Below are 18,300 nucleotides of genomic sequence, written 5' to 3'. Positions count from 1 at the left end.
TCAACAAATTCCCTATCTTCAAAACACAACATACCCAGACTTAGACCACTTCCTTCCACTTTCCCTACTACCACCATGGTCTGAGTCCTTAACATGGCTCACTTGGAGACTCTAATAACCTTATAACTTGCCTCTCTACCCTCAACTTTGATCCCTTACAGTCTACCATAAACATGACAACCAGAGAGATCCAGTAAAGAACCAATACAGGACTTGTCATTCTTTGGATCAAAATTTCGAGTGGCTTCCAAACTGACACAGAGTGAAACACTTACAGAATTCTAGAGCATCTAGTTTATTTGTTTATTTTGAGAGAGAGTGAGCACACAAGTGTGAGTGGGGGAGGGGTAGAAAGAGAGGAAGAGAGAATCCCAAGCAGGCTCTGTCCTGTCAGCACAGAGTCTGATGCGGGGCTCCATTTCACAAATCATGAGATCATTGCCTGAGTCAAAGAGCCAGAAGCTTAACCAACATAGCCACCCACGCACCCTAAATATATGTTTCTGAACTTTTTGCTCAAGTGTTTTTTTTTGTTTATTGTTGGTTTTGGGGGTTTTTTGGTGGAGGAGGGCTGAAATTCATTCTCCATATCTCTACCTAGAGAAATCTTCAAACTTGCATGACATTCTCTACTCCTCTTTCTGAAGAACTCATATTTTCAAATGTGAAGACCCAGTTTAAGTATCACCTCCTCCAGAGAGCCTGTCCATTCCATCTATGGGCTTTCATAAAACTTCAAAAAATAAACATTAAAATTTTTTTTAAATAAAATTAAGTATTTTATTAGAAGGTGATAAAACTAACAAATACAAGTGAAAGAAGGAAAGGAAACTGAAATTATTGTATTAGGCCTAGAAGAATAATCAACAAATGTTTACAAATGGCTATCTATTTAGTTATGAGTACTTTCTCTTTTATACCTTTGTACATTATCCATTTTTTCTAATGTGTTATTTACATAAGAAAGCACTTAATCGCCTTGTTTATCAGCACAAACATAGCCTTAAAAATATAAAAGCAAATAAAATTTAAAAATTTCATTGTCACAGCTTTCTATAGAATTGAGGTTATCTCAGAACAAGATGATTTTCTGAGAATGGGAGGAGTCCCACTTCTGAGACATGAATCAAGTAATCACGGCAATATGTATTGAGAAACTGACAAATGTTGAGAAGGATGCTCAGAGAATACCAGGTAAGCACCCTTGCTGCTTCCCTCACTGGGATTATTGGGCAATCTCCTCCCTACATATATACTACCTATAGATCTGAAGAAACTTGAGGGGAAAAAAAATCAAAGCAACATATTATTGTAAAAGAATGACACAATGAGGAAATCCTTCCAAACCATCAATTTTGCCATTTTACTTTCTAACTAAAATTGCTAGCTTCAATATTTTTAGCTTCTGTTCATTGCAACAGTTCCACACTCTGCTGTTGCTAAGTGGTGCCTTTTAATCTGACAAATATTTTGGTCTCATCCTGCTATCTCTTACTTGACCCTAGAAACAAGTACCACCTCTGAAGCCTAACACGCAATGCAGTGATTCACTTATAAATGTTTAACAACACTTGGTCCTGTGTGTGTGTTTAGGAGTGTGGAGGTGTCCTAATTTGTACCATTTGCAGATTTCTGTAGTGCGAACACTCTCATCATAGCTGATTTCCTGGAGGTGGAAAGAGAGACATAATAGGCTCTCATGAAATAATTCAAACCAGTTCCAGCACACCACTAAGCCAAGTTCTCCATCATCTGTCCACTTCATGTGTTTAACCTCATGTTCTACTATTCCACACAGGAACTCTCTGCTCCTGTGATCATCCTTTACAGAACACCCTTTACACTCTGACCATGTTCCCTGGGCCTGCGCTGCTTCCCTCACTGGGATTATCAGACAATCTCCTCTCTGTCCATGTACTACCCATGGTTCCATAGATTATTACCCATAGATAGTCAATTGAATTATTCAAATGCAACCTATGTCACATGATGAAGATCTCTTTGTTTCCCCCATTTCTCTGTGCTATTTCCTTCTTCAAAACTCCTCCAGCTCATATTTCTTAAGGACTTGCACATTAGGCACTACATGTATAAAACCAAACAGCCACAGACCATGTCTTCATAACACACACTTTTAAGACAGGAATCAAGTAATAAGAAACAAACAAAGGTTGAGAAGGATGCTAAGAGAATGCCATGTCACAAATGAATTGATCTCTTCTGGGGAATCCTGTGTTCCACCTCTGCATCATACGTATCTTATTTCTAAAAGTGTATTGTGTTCCTCAATTTCAACATATACAATTGTTATGTAGACACTGGCTGTGCCTTGTCTCAGCATTATCTCTGCCTTGAGTATGTTTTCAGGAACAGACTTAGGACTTTAAAAAAAGGTCTTGCTCTGACTCAACCTGAAAACAGCTGATGACGTTGAAAGGAGGGCAACAGGGCCTATGGATCTAAGAGAACACCAGAGGAAGAAAAGGGCCAAGCAAGAAGTGAGGCTGACCAAGGACCCTGACCAGAACAATAAATTTGGTTGGGTGGAACTACCCAGGGAGCTGACAGCCAAGAAGAGGTTAATCAAGTCTAAAGATCACTGATAGCAGTTCACTGAATATCAGATGAAGAAGGCTCTCCACCTCTCGTTTAACCAGCTTCCCAAATTCAAAAGTCTAAAGTGGTCTTTAACTTCAATTCAGAAAACCGCTATCCTAAAGAAACTGGATATTAGCAAACTTACATCATTCCATTACTAATAATAAATCAAAAGGATTGGGGGCAACAGTAGGGTTTTAAACAATCAATAGGTGACTTCATAGTTTGAGGCATCTTCTTTACAAAGATATATTGATTGACCAAGGCAGGCTTTCCGACCTCTCCAACACTCACAGTCTCATTTAATATCCTTTATGGTTTGATTTAGAACAGAAAGGTAGATGCATTTGAAGAGGAAAAAAATCCTTTATAGGTAGAAAAGTTCTGATAGCTTCTACAAAAGAGATTAAAAAATAAAATCAGTGTGAAATTACTGGGCATCCCTTCTTCCACTTTCACAGAAACATATGATATTGAAGTTTAACCCATCTGTAATATTTTCCTCCTACTTTGAACAGATAACATGTATATTACAGATGAGATGATAATGCAAATAACTAAGGTATTCTTAAAGACCAATTCTTCTTAGATTTAACATAATTTAAGTCACTTTTTCCTTATGAATTCATTATAAAATGGATGTTGGGGAATGCAAGATGTTGAAGAACATGAGTAAGTTAGAATAAGACTTCCAGATAATTGTAACCAACTTACTTCTTTGCCCTCACTTGTCCAAAACAATTACTTTGAGAACCAGTGGTATACAACCAGCAGCGCTCACACTAAGTCTTGAATATATTTGCCAATATCCTTCTTCTATGCTAGTATCAGCAGTGTAGCTCAAACTACCACAAGTATAAAAATAATTTTGTCCAACATGAAAGTAGCTTGATTTTATAATTCCCCTTCACTGAAACATAATTATTTCCACTATAAGTAAAATTGCTACCAGTATAAAGTATATAAAACATTAATATCTTTGTAATGAAGCAAATTCTTCTGGCTTCTTTGATTTTCTCAACCTCAAAGAACTAAATTAAATCTCAAGATTATCATTAATTTAATACCAAATCAAACTTTTATTTACAAAAACAAATGCTGAATGTAAGTGACACTTTCAGATGATCATAATCTGGTGACATGTGCTAAATCTTTCAGAATGCCCTGCACCCTTTCTTAGCTTTCATTCGTGAACAGAAGAAATTATTAGATTCTAACATCTACGTCTCAGCAGCAACCATATTTTCCTTAATGACCTCCTTCTGCTATTTTTAATACCTTATCAAAACTTTAAGCTTTCCCTGACTTCTTTCAACATTTTCAGTGGTAAAGTCAGCATAAGCAATCAATGCAGACTTAACACAAATCTCTTGTCTTCCTGTGCAAACATCAAAAAGTATATATACCATATAACATAAATTTTGCTGCCAAGTCTGAGATGGTTTGACTTCTAGGAGTCTGTCTTATTTTTCGTTTGTTCTAGTTTAGGTAGTGGTTCTTACATATTAGCATATGTCAAAATTAGATGTAGAGCTTGTTAAAACATAAATAGTTGGGCCTCAACTTTCTGACTGAGTATGCCTGGGATAAGACCCAAGTATTTCTTTCCTAACAAGTTTCCAGGTGACAGTGTTTCAGGTTAGGGGACCATCCTTTGAAAGCCAGTGACTTAGAGATCACAGAGTTTCATTCTAGGATAACCTCTGCCATCCACTAGCTGCATTTGATCAAAAGATTCTTCTTTTTTTTTTTTTAGAATTTTTTTTTTGTTTTGCTTTAACACTTATTTATTGTTGAGAGACAGAGAGACACAGAACACGAGCAGGGGAGGGGCAGAAAGAGAAGGAGACACAGAATCCAAAGCAGGCTCCAGGCTCTGAACTGTCAGCACAGACCTCAACGCAGGGCTCAAACGCACGAACCACGAGATCATGACCTGAGCCAAAGTCAGACAGCTCAACCGACTGAGCCACCCAGGTGCCCCTGATCAAATGATTCTTAAGAAAAATTCATAGTCATAACTGAAATTCCAATGTGAGAATTAATTTTCATCTATTTTTCAGTCTTCTTTCTACAGCCCTGCTGGAAGGATAGTAAAAAGTATTCAGCCCAATCATAAACAAAGACACATCAAGGATTTTAATATTTCAGTGGAAGAAGAATCAATGAGTGCACAACATATTGGTTAAAGGTTAACAGTCAGAGGACAGCTATTATTACCTTTTGCAATAAAGAAATAGAAGTGCTAATAGCTTAAGGGACTTACCCAAAGTCATTTAAAAAATTTCAGGTGGGGGCGCCTGGGTGGCTCAGTTGGTTAAGCGTGCAACTTCAGCTCAGGTCACGATCTCGCAGTCCGTGAGTTCGAGCCCCGCGTCAGGCTCCGGGCTGATGGCTCAGAGCCTGGAGCCTGTTTCCGGTTCTGTGTCTCCCTCTCTCTCTGCCCCTCCCCCGTTCATGCTCTGTCTCTGTCCCCAAAATAAATAAACGTTAAAAAAAAAAACAAAAAACTTTCAGGTGTATTTAGAAGAGGCCCTGATCAACATTCCTTGTTTCTTATTTGTTGTAATCACAGGATAATGCTGCCTTCTCTTCCCTATTTCTTTGTTTTGATACTTAAAAGACAGTGTTTTGGAAATACTCCATTTTTAAATTATGATTTTAAAAAGAATTTAACACAGAAAACGAAAATGTTTTAAAGTGTTGGTTGGCCATGCATATTATTAGAAATAGATAATAAATGAAGTTGTTGTGATAAAATACTTGCTTGCATCAGATGTACAAATACAAAGGGCTTAAAATAAACAAAACAAGGAGAACAAATTCATCTTCACCAAGTTGGATTCACCAGGCAAATGAGCAAGGCTACAAAGGCCTCACCTCTCACTCCCAACCATGCCTCCAAGGAGCATTTGTGAAAGTCAGGCCACCTCTCAGGACGTAAGTATCCTCCTCTGTAACAGGAATAATACTGAACTATGCAAGTGTCAAATTCATTCGAGCCCTAAGTTTATAGTTCACGTAACAGTCTAGCTAGGAAAAACTTATTTCTTTTGCTTTTCTTCTCTTTAAATTAGGGGTGGCAATTAGTCCCAAATAAATAGCAAATTTTAAAAACTGTATTGCTCTGACCAAGTACATTAAAAACAGACTCACCTCTTCAGTGAAATGATTGGTCCCAAAGTGAATCTTATAATAAAAACCAAATACATATATCCTGTTAAAGTTATTGTGCACTATAAGAACGATAAAGAATAGATGTATCATAATTTTTAAAACCCTGCATAAGTTGTTATTATTGTTGTTTGTTAACATTTATGGGTAATTTTTTTTTCCTGGTAAGCTATCAAACGCTATTTTAAAATATTGTCTTGTTTTTTCCCCTGTCTCTGTCTCCCACACACATGTGCTTTTTGTTTCCTCCATTATGTCAACTTCAAAATAATTATGCAAAAAGATCTAAACTGAAATTACAGTCAAGGTCTGCTTACAACCCCAGAAAATACTTCAATTGCTAAATTTAGATATCCAGGTAACTTCAGTAAAGGGTGCTCACCAGGAACCAAGTTGCTTGAATATTTATTAGGGATGTAACGTCACCATTATATAAATATAAGCATTGTCTCAAAGCAATATATCTTAAATATGTTTCATGAAAACCATTAAGCTATTTTATCATCTAAACAGATACATGAACATTCTGTTTAATTTTTCTTTCAAAATAGCTTATCTCTTTGTGGACTCTAAGGCCAGAAATAATTACTAATGTGTCTCACATAAAAAGGCTTTTCAAATATAAATATTAGTCATAGACCTCTTTATTACAGGACGTTAAAATATGCAAAATAGATGACTTCAAAATCCACACTGACCACCACTGATTTGTACTATGTCAATTCATGTTGGCCAACATCGTTATGCTGAAAGGAGTAAACCTGGTCATAGAATTCACCCTGCCATTATGACTAGGGAAAAAACAAAACTCTCCATCCTAGAAAAATCTCTCTCAACTTAGCATTAGATTTGCTATTATGAACATTTTTAAAAAGCTACGCTTAACAAGTATTTTGAATGACCGTTTACAGTAAGCCAAACACGCCAGCAACTTGAAAGTCACATTGGTGGCTATCACCCCAATGTGGAAATTGGAGGAGGGCGGCTAACTGAAGAAAAGAATTTAATTGAAGATTGCATCATTCTTAATGCATTAAGATCCAAATATAGTATTGATTTACTTTTACAGGTGAATGATGGATATTTCCAGAAATTATTTATATCATCATCCCAGATTTTCGTCATTTCTTTATGGATTCCATATTTAGCAATTATCATGCCAGTGACGAAGACAAGTTTCAGCCCTTTTTTCCACCCCTCACTGAATGAATCTTGTGAGGCAGGTTTGTCTCTCTTTCTTTGTGATCCCTCCAGGCCAATCATAAGAGAGGTGCATGTTCTCACTGGTAAAGAATGTAACAGGCAGGGCCTCCGTCTGCTGCCCTCCCCAGAGTATGTGCAACATGTTCAAATGTTCTCACAGTTCATTGCAGCCCACTTCCTTCAGAATTTTTCCGAATTATTTCTCCAAAACGCATTGAAAAATTGGAAGAAAATACATGAAGACGGAACATGTGGTTTCCCTTGTTTATAGATCATAAAAGGTTTTTATTTTTTAAGACTTTAGTCACATTAGTTTTTAAATTATTATTTTTAGGATAGACATTTTAAAGTACCATGAAGAATGATCTCTGGAAGGATCAGTAGAAGCAAGGGACTAAATCCTTATTCTCTTATATCCGTGCAGAATATATGTCTGCCATGACTTTTCAGAGGTCAGCAGAAACTCTGGTCAGGCAAGAAGTAAGTGTGTGCTAAGGGAAGCAAGTTTAAGAACGGAGAAATATCAAGAGATGGACACAGAAATGTAAGACAGAGAAGGAAAAGAAAGCAGAAAAGCTGATACTCTCAAAAATATTCATGATGTCCTGGATATTAAATTTATGTCACCAATTTAAGTATTAACACAAATATAAAGGTGATGATACTGGACACGAAGTGAATGGTTAAAATTACGACTTCATGATATGCAACAAGGGAACATTACAACCACTATTTAATAAAAGTTTGTTTGTTTGTTTGTTTGTTCTCAGAGTCCAGCAAATTTCACTTTTCTTAGCTTTTCAATATATTTTAAAATTATGAAATGGGATGAAAAGAGCCACTAAATTTCTGATCTCCTTCAGTTTGGCTGTGTGCTAATGAATGTTACATAAGAAAAATTTTTTATCACACAAAAAACTTTAGCTACATAAAATATATTATTAGAAATTCTATTTTTTTTAACATAGGACTTATTCTAACTTTTGTGAAATGCTCTGATACACAGTGCCCCCCAATGATGAAGATGTGATAAAGACAGACATTTATTTATTCAATTTCTAAAGTTATCAGAACTCATAAACAAAATCAGCCATGGCTTATTATTAAAATTCCATGAGCTACATATTCAAGATATGTCACAAACTACTAGATTGTGGTCGTATTTCTTGTCATCCATCATTTCAGAAAGTGAAGTAAGAAGGTTCCTGCTAAATTAAAATCCAAAAAGATTTTGGAATTTTTGTGTAAATATGTTGTCCCCATAAGTACAAAAATAAAATCATAAACGTGTGCTTTGGGAATTAAGCTTTTAGAGTAACTACACAAAACTTGTTCCAGAAGATAACAGGTTCTAATAGCTATATTAAAGTTAAGCCTAAATATGTCCACATGATGCTTATCCTTATACAGCCTTAGAATGAGTACAAAGACTGCACAAAGAAAACTGTCTTTTGATTTCAACCCACAACCAGCTTGGCAATAATATCCAAAGCAAAGAGGGATTAGATTTAAACAAAGTTGTTATTCTTATCTCAAATTTGCTACTTGACTGAAAACCTATGGAAGGAAACAACTCTATCTAAATCACCACTCCACCTGTAGCTACTGGCAAGGTGCTCAATAAATGTTTTCTAGTATATTCACTCATTTTAATTGAAATCATACTTAATAAATATTGGCTCTATGATAGGTAATAGTGATACCAAAAAATGCAAAATATGGATCTCAGCATAATTTTAGTTATTTTGGCCTCCATTTCCATATCTGAATAAAAAGATACTGGACTGAATTATTTTTAATGTTCTTCCCCACCTTTAAATGTTATGATTCTACTACCCTAATTATTAATTATTTAGCTGTTAAAAAATTCAAGGCCACATTATTATCAGCTTTAAATGATCTCTGTTAATGGTAAAAAGTAGTACAGGGTAGTGGTTTAAAAGCATGGAAATTGAGGTCAGACAGCCTTGAATTTAATCAAGAGAGAGTAATCACACAGTAATTTAAAAAGGGGAAATTTAATATAATGAACTATTAACTACAATGAGGGATTGGAATAAGAAGATATTGGCTAGTAAAAAGTAAAGAGACCTCTAAAAATTATAGGAACAACAGGTATAAGGAGCAATGACTACCCCTATTGCTGAGAGAGAACACTATCCCCCATCCCCCAGGGCTGAGATACAGACCTCATAGTAGAGGGTGTAGCTGTGACCCACTGAATGGCACAGAATTTGCTGTGATGCTTAGCTGGCAGAAATTGCTGGAAACGAGCTCTAAAACGTGGGTGAAAGCTATTCACAGAGAGGTGCTTCTCACTACCAAACCACCCAAGTGGTAGCCTTTGGCTACTAGGTGCTGCTGGCTGCCATGACCTGCAGGAGCCCGATGCTGAAGACTCTACCCACCACACGGAAGTTGGCTGCTGGAGGTGCAACTGCCCACCAGAGGAGTTTCAGAAGCTGAGCAGTAAAGAAGCTATCCATGCCATAGGATCAAACACTCCAAAACCAGAAAACAAAACCCTTTCTACCTACATTTTCTCTCCATCGCTCTTTAGCAACAAAACTTAACATTGTGTCAGTAGGCAAAAGGCCCAGATCCATTTTCACAGAGCAGGCAAAAAGGTCAATTAGAGCTGATAGGCAACAGATAGACAAAGGAGTACAGCCCACTCCTTTGACTCTGGACTTCCTTGCCCCTGGCTTTTAGCTTCCATACAACAACAAAACAACCTCATATAGCAAAACAACTTTATGTAACAATGTACCATTATCCTTCTTAAAAGAGAAGATTTTATTCTTTTCCCCCAAATGAGAAATAGTCTGACAAGTCATTGCATCCATTACTAGCTATATTAATTGTTCCTCAAATTCAGTAACAGTCCCACTGTTACCTGAAGTCAAAATTGTAAATGTAACCACCAACAGCAGGTGTCTAATTAACATAAAGAGAAAGCAAGAGTTGAAGAAAGTGGTTAGCATACAAACAAACACACACATTCATGTACACCTGTCCAAAAAATCTTGTGAAGCTTCTATAGTCCTCATTTCTGTAACAGGTCATTTCAATTAATTAATGCCTTTAATTAATATCTTTGGCTTCCTTCTTCCATTACCCATTGGTCATTACCTCTACCATCAGCCAGAACCTCAATTAGCCAGGGTTTGAGCAACTCAAATCTTCACTGCCAAAGAGTCTGAGTCGTCAATTGTCCCATTCTTACCTTTCGTAAGTTGCTCGACCTTTCCAAACTCTTGTTACTTCCTTCATAAAATGGCAACAGAGGTACTAGTTCTCACTTCAAAACTTTCTGATGAGGACTAAATAAGTTAATACATAAGGAATTCTTCATACATAGTAGGAATTGTTATGAAAGTCTTTGTTATATATATCAATTCTTCCTCTTTTAATAAAAGTATTAGGGCACACATTAGAAGAGTTGTATGTGCGGCAATATTTTCCTTTGGACTTCCAAAATAATTTTAAAGAATTACATTTACAGATACTTTCATCATGGTTCCTATTTTTCAGTATGATCTGAAAATTGTAGGGTAAATGTTGTATCTCTGAAAGGAGAAATCTTTCCAGGTTAAGATAGAGCACAATTTCACTTTTTCTTTATGTATATCTATGGTATTCAAATTTGTTACTACAAGTATGTATGATTTTTGTCCTAGCCCTGTGTCTGCAAATTTCCAAAATGTAATACCTGGAGGAAATCACTTAACCTACCTGGAGTTATTTTCTAATCTACAAAATAAGGGATGTAGAATAGATGTCTTCTAAATTTCTTCCATCTTTAACATGTGTGATTCTATTTTACAACTTCAGAGCTCTGTTCAGGTATACTTCACATATAGTGAACAAATGAAACTTTAGTTTATGTAAAGTTTATGTGAAGTCCACTCTTTGGACTAAAATAATATCAGTTCAAGTGCTACCATTTACCAGATATATAAGTTTGAGTGATCTGCTTGTTTTTGGGGCCTAAGTTTCCTCATCAGTAAAACAGAAAAAAACTAAGACCTCATGCACATGAACATGTGGTAAGAGTTCAACTAATTGTAGCTATGCTATCTTTTCCAATTAAAGTCTGCATTTATTCTAAGACATATTATCATTATGTTATCATCCATGAAGAAAGAAAAACAAACAAAAGAAGGGATGGGGCACCTGGGTGGCTCAGTCACTTAAGCGTCCAACTCTTGGTTTCTGCTCAGGTCATCATCTCATGGTACGTGGGTTTAAGCCCCAAGTCAGGCTCCGTGCTGACAATGTGAAGCCTGCTCAGGATTCTCTCTCTACCTCTCTCTGCCCTTCTCCTGCTCGCTCTTTCTGTCTGTCTCTCAAAAATTAAATTAAAAAATTTTTAAATTAAATAAAGGAAGGGAAAGAGGAAGGAGAGGAGGGATGAAAGAAAGAAAGGAGGAAGACAGGGAGAATTTCCAATTAAATTACTAGTAGATGTGTTCCAATATCAGAGATGGATATCCCAATGTATGTGTTTGTGGTGGAAGGGTGGGGTTAATTTTTAAATTAGTAAAATAAGGCATTACTGTTATTATTATCTTCTGCACATATACCACTCTGGTTGAAAAAGCAACAATCATTTTTCAATTCTCAATTCCAACAATTAAAATATTAAATCAATACTGTAAAATGTGGGAAATGTGTGTCCTTTCCAGAAGGGTAGGATCAGTGTGTTCTATGATGAATTAATTATTGAAAGATAGGCTGTTGGCTGATTGAAATGCAATAGCAAGCTTAAAGAGAATCCCTGTTCATATAGCAGCAGATAGCCTGGAAAGGGGGGAAAAAAAGTATTCATGTAATTTGGTGAAGACAGAGTAAAGATAGGAAGTATTTACAAAATAAAAATGGAGGACAAAACTGCACTTTTTTCTCTTAAAATAAAATATTAAATCTTAAAAATGTGGACATTTTTAAGTACCTATTCTGGAAAATTTTACATGTGCAGAATGTAAAAAAGTATCTTACATTGAATCAATGCAAAGCAAATGATTCAGTGACTAGGGCAAGGTGCTTCTAGGATTAGAATAAGAAGCCTAAAGCATTAGAAAGAAAGAAGCATTTAAAAAGAAAGTTAAAACATCAATCCTCTCCAAAGAAAGAAGCATGATAATGAAAGTTAAAACATCCATTTCCAATATATCCATTGATTTATGAATCTACTGTCTTCAAGAATCTAAGGTTTTGATTCTTGAATCAGACAAATAAAATATATGAAAGAAAATAGATTTGCTAGTCCAAACACAAAGAGGGGTGGGAGGTGATTCCATAGAACAAGCTTCTAATCTGGAAACAAAAATGATTTGCTTTAAGTCATCTCACTCAAGAACAAGCAAACATTCTTTAACTAGATAATAGTGGTCATGGTAACACTGGGCTAGCAACAGAGCCAGAAGGCATTTAGTAATCTTTTATTTACTCAAAAGTATACCTTGTATGTCTAAGGCGGAAAAATAATGTATTCATTTTTCTTCTATCTTGTATAACTTGTTTTGTTTTCATTTAAAGCTATTATAGGATAGGCATTTTGATCAGTGTTTTTCACAATAAAGCAAGTCATTGATAACACGTAAGTGATAAATAGATTAATGAGACTTCTAAAGGTAATTTTGCCAACTCTTTTCCCTACAGAGTTTCATAGGCAGAGGGATGTCAGCATGAAATTGTAACGGACTTCTATAGAAAGGAATTCTCCATTTCAAGTAGTCCATTGGTATTTATACATGTAGGCAAATGCTTTACTTGTGTTCCATTAAAATTGGAAACAAAATATGCAATATACTCTGTCTTCTGGTCCCATGGAGATCAACTTCTTAAGGAAACACTGTTAGGTATGAAGTTTCGGATTTCATTGGTGACCTTGTAACAACATATATTATTTAGCAATACTTTTCCAACATTCCATTTTGAAAGAAGAAAAAAATTCAGAGTATATATGCTATATAGTGTAGTTAAATGAAAATAAATATCCTTTTTTTTTTTTTTTTTTTTTACCTCAGAAAATAACTTGACCTATAATGGCTACCGTGTTAATTTTCTTCTGTTCTTCTTTCTTTGCATCTCTATGCCTGATAAATTTTCAATCCCTAACCTTTCTGGACTCTTGTTTCCCCTCTATCTACATGTTTAATATTGACTAAACACTTAAAATTTGTTGTTGATTAAAAAGGAAAATAGGGGGATAGAATGCCTTATTTGTATAACTAATAATGCATAAGAGTTACACAAATATTATCTAACATATGCTTATTATCTTAAAACAAAATTATATTAGAAAGGAAATAAAACTTCAGAGGGTGAAGAAAAAGAGGTATTTCTGAATAGATATTGTGGGAGAGTAACCTCAGGAGCACAGATTCAATTAATGTACTCCCCTAAGTTAGAAAATACAGAACTAGAATTTGGAATATGAGTGATGAGAGTTATAATCCTTTGTTAATAATGATCTTATCCATAGAAAAAGAAGTGAGGCCTATAAGATAAAGTAATAACAATATATTTCTAGTACTCAGTGCAGTAAAAGCAAAAGCAGAAAGATATAATTCTAGAATAAACCAATCCTAACAAATGCCAATCTATGAAGGGTAGATACATGAAAACACCCAGGGACAGAATTTATACAATTCCAAATTTCCATTCCCACTATAGGATTTGGTATCCAATCTGCCCATGGAAGGATCTTTCAGTACCTTGATTTTTACTTACAAAGAAACCTACTTAGGGGCTCTTAGGTGGCTCAGTCGGTTGAGTGTCTGACTTGATTTCGGCTCAGGTCATGACCCCAGGGTTGTGAGATCAAGTCCTACGCCACACTCCATGTTGAGTGTGGAGCCTGCTTGAGACTCTCTCTCTCTCTCTCTCTCTCTCTCTCCCTCTGCCCCTCTCCTCCACTCGTTCTCTCTCTCTCCAATAAAAGGAAAAGGAAAACAAAAGAAAGAAACATACTTAGAATTTTCTGGTTAAACTTTGTGAATCTAACATATACATTTATTTCTGATCCATCTAAACTCAAAAAAATTATAGTAATTAAAAAAGGGTGGGCTCACAAAGTGTAAAATGAAAGAAAGAAAGAAAGAAAGAAAGAAAGAAAGAAAGAAAGAAAAAGGAAGGAAGGAAGAAAAAAGAAAGAAAGGAGGGAGCAGGGAATGAAGGAAGGAAAGAAGGAAGAAAAGAGAGAGAAAGAGAAAGGAAGGAAGAAAGAAACTGGAGCACTGTAGAAAAGAGACGTTAAATAATTTTGGAAACTGGAAGCCAACTAGGCAGTTATTACTAATTTAGGAGATCTGAATGGAGATGTTTATGTGTGTGTGTGAGAAGAGGGATTAACAGCAAGAATGTAGCTGTTTCACACCACAGGAGCCTGAAGAATTGAAGGGATCAGTTACTTCAGTGAAGATGCAAGGCAGAGCAGAATGCAAGATAAGTGGCTAAGTCTTTAAAAAGAGCTGCTATATTTTCTTGTATCCCAAGCAGCCAAGTAATTATCTCTCTCCTACCTCTGCTAAAGATAAAGGGTTTAGTCTCTGGAAAAGCTGAACAATGGAGGATCTTATTTAAGGATATAAAGCATAGGTAAGGGAAGAGGTAAGTAATGTACTAAAAATAGAATTTGAGTGGTAACTTATTTACTAAACACTGAGTCCACCAGTCCCTTGACTATCCTGGTACCTGTAATACTAACATCCATATCTAAATCCCCCAAGCAGGAAAAAGAAGGAAAAACTAGATAAAAAAAAGAAAAAAAAAAAAATCCTGGCATGCCTGGGTGGCTCAGTCAGTTGAGTGTCCAGTTTGACCTCAGGTCATGATTTCGCAGTCTGTGGGTTCGAGCCCCACGTTGGGCTCTGTGCTGACAGCTCAGAGCCTGGAGCCTGCTTTGGATTCTGTGTCTCCTTCTCTCTCTGCCCCTCCCCTGTTCATGCTCTGTCTCTTTATCTCTCTGTCTCTCAACAATAAATAAATGTTAAAAAAAAATTTTTTTTTTAAATCCTATCCATACCAACAATGGGAGAGCCCCTCAAACAAAACAAAAAGCCTGAATTCTCCCCTGGGTAAAATTCATCAGTAAACCAGCCCCACCTGAGAAAACGGGGCTCCAATAAAGCTCTTAGTGCCTCATTCTTTTTTTTTTTTTTTTGATTTATTTTTGAGAGAGAGAGAGAGAGAGAGTGCAAGCAAGAGAGGGACAGAGAAAGAGGGAGACACAGAATCTGAAGCAGGCTCCCGGGTCTGAGCTGTCAGCACAGAGCCTGAAACAGAGCTTGAACTCAGGAACTGGGAGATCATGACCTGAGCCAAAGTCAGACACTCAACCCACTGAGCCATCCAGGCTCCCCTATTGCTTCATTCTTAATATAAATGAGAGGCCAAGGACCACAAGCCAGATGTAGAAAGTCTCCAGTATAAAACATGAAAATTAAAACATACAGAAAAACAACAACAGAGACAAGTGAATTTAAGGAACAAAATAAAAGTTTTAAAATATTTTATTGTCCTTAAAGAAATGAGAGAAACATTCACCTATGGCCCCAAATCAGAATGCTACCATAAAAGGGGGTTATTTCAGATAACAAGAAGAAAAAAAGTCTTAGCAAATTAAAATATAGTAAATTAAAAATAAAATAAATATTGAAAAATAAAGTTGAGGATATCTCTCAGAAAATAAAACAAAAATAGAGCAAAGAAAAATAGGAGAGAAAATATGAGAAAAAAGAAAGATTGATTCAGTAAATCCGACATTTATATAATAAGAGTTCCAGATAAAGAAAGCAGAGAAAATGAGAGGGAAAAATAAGAGAGAAATAAATTAAAACAAGGAAAATTCCCCTAATTTAACTGGTATACAAGGATCTCCACATTGAAAAGAGCTTAAAGTACCCAACAGAAATGAATTGAAAAACAAAATAACTCACACCAAAGCCCATCACTGCAAAATTTCATCATCTGAATAGTGAGGGAAGATCCTGAAAATTTGCGGGTAAAAGGGAGACAAAATTCACAGGCATAGGTCTGGGCATAAAAGTACCATCAGCCTTCTCAGTAGCAATGCTGAAAGTAATAAAACAAATGTAAAAATCCTTTTAAAATATTGAGTCTTGCTTTGCTACCTAAAAATTTAAGTCTAGGGGCACCTTGGTGGCTCAGTCAAACAACTGATTCTTGATCTTGGCTTAGGTCATGATGTCACAGTTGGTGAGATAGAGCCCCAAGTTGGGTTCTGCGCTGACTGCACAGAGCCTGCTTGGGATTCTCTGTGTGTCTCTCTCTCTCTCTCTCTCTCTCTCTCTCTCTCTCTCTGTGCCCCTCCCTGCTTGTGTTCTCTCACTTTCTCTCTCAAAATAAGTAAACATTTTAAAAAAAATAAATAAAAATTTAAGTCTAAACTATCAACTATGAGAATATAAAAAAAAAATTCTAATATAGGTGTTCTCAAAAACTTTTCTCCTTCCATATAATTACTGAAAGTTGCTGGGGAATGGTTTCCAGCAAAACAAGGGAGTAAATAAACAAGGAAGGTGCGATATATCTCCAAGCTCTAAAGCAGCCCTAGAACAGTTCTAGAACTGTTCTAGAACAGTTCTAGAACTCTAGAACAGTTCCTAGTTCCAAAGAAGATGAGGAGCCTGGATGATTAATTGATGAAGAGTTTATCCAGAAGATACGGATAATGTAGAGTATCATTGGAGGGGCTACAACACAAGTCATTCCACAGCACTCTCACCAGAGAAATGTAACATTTTACACCTCCTAAGCTGTGCTGAGGTTGGGGTGTGGGAGAGGTGCCATCATCAGAGTTGGCATCCTCCACAACAAGGGCCAAAAGGTTAAGGTTAAGAACCCGAGAGCCAGGACACTGACCCACGGCTGTTGGTCAGGCTGTGCAGTTTTCTTCCCAAACAAACCAACTCCACCTTCAACCAAGTTGTGCTGAAGAGGTGGTTCATGAGTCGCACCAAACCAGCTGCTTCTGTCCCTTTCCTGGATGATCTGGAGGATAAAACATCCTGACCAGGAAGACAAAAAAAGCTGTGGGTTCAGGAACTGTAACGAGTGACCTCAGTGTACAGGAGGTACCCAAACTGAAAGCTGCACCAAACTGCACCGTAAGCAGCTATGTGCGGAAACTTCATCCTCAAGGTGGGGGCAAGATCCTCACCTTCAACCGGCTGGCCCTGGACTCCCCCAACCGCTACGGCACTGTCCTGCTCTCTGTTCCTCGGAAAGGCGAGAAGTGTACAGGCATTCTTACAAGGCCGGAGGAACCCTGTGCAGCCACACTACACCCTACGTGCACCCCAAGGGCCAGAAGTTTGAGCTCACCAGTGTTCAATGGGCTCACCGTGGTTACAAAAACTACCCCTTTGTTATTTAAAAGATTTTGGATGCAAAAAGTTAATTAATGAAAAAGTTGAAAATGGATTAATGAGTCCTTTTTATTTTGCACACAAAGCCACCAGAGATCTTACCTGCGGACACCTTGGGAATTGCAATGTAGATATACATGGCTCCAGACACTTGGTGGGAAACAAACATGAGAAAAACTACTAGGGAGAAACACTTATTTACAGACTGGAGTTTCTGGTAGGGTTCCACATGGTCAAGCATGGCTTCGGTAGTGGTGCTAAGAAAGCAGCAGGAACATCACAGGGATGGGAGAGGGCAATTAGGTACCAGACGTCCCTGCAGGTATTGGCTGGGGACCTTGAGCTGTCCCTACCCACACCAAGAATCCCACCTTACAAACACTGTTACCTCTGCTGCCTTCAGAAAGAGCACTCCCTGGCCCCTCTTTGACACATCATGAGCCAAGTTACTCTCATGAACATATTTTTTTTTAAGTTTATTTATTTTGAGAGAGAGAGGAAGAGTGAGCAAGGGAAGGGGCAGAGAAAGAGGAGAGAGCAAGAATCTCAAGCAGGCTCTGCACCACCAGCATGGAGCCCAATGTACGGTTTAAACCCACGAACCGTGAGATCATGACCTGAGCTGAAGTCAGATGCTTAACTGACTGATCCACCCAGGCGCCCCTGCCATGAACACATCTGACTGAGCCATCCTAGCTCACACATTTGTGTCCTGAATAAAAGAATGTCAGTGAAAATGAGAATCTAGCCTTTTCAGCTACTGTACAGTAAGTCAATCATTACTTTCTTACATTGTCCATAAGAATGAGGATTTCCTTTATCACAGAAAATGCTTCAGATGCTAGGCATGCAAAACCAACAACAAATGTCCTTTGTAAATGATGTCCATGAAGTAATGGATCCAGCACAGGAGAGAGGTGAAGAGAAT

General features: G+C 36.9%; 1 pseudogene; it reads left to right on the top strand.

The window, feature by feature from the left end:
• The first annotated feature begins 1,121 nt into the window (after positions 1–1,121).
• Positions 1,122–17,460, top strand: LOC131513169 (large ribosomal subunit protein eL18-like; annotated as a pseudogene).
• The last annotated feature ends 840 nt before the right edge of the window (positions 17,461–18,300 follow it).

This window comes from Neofelis nebulosa, chromosome 5 (genome assembly GCF_028018385.1).
Source record: "Neofelis nebulosa isolate mNeoNeb1 chromosome 5, mNeoNeb1.pri, whole genome shotgun sequence".
In the NCBI taxonomy this organism is placed as follows: Eukaryota; Metazoa; Chordata; class Mammalia; order Carnivora; family Felidae; genus Neofelis; species Neofelis nebulosa.
The sequence above is the reverse complement of the archived record's forward strand: the minus strand, read 5'-3'. Positions and strand labels throughout refer to the sequence as shown.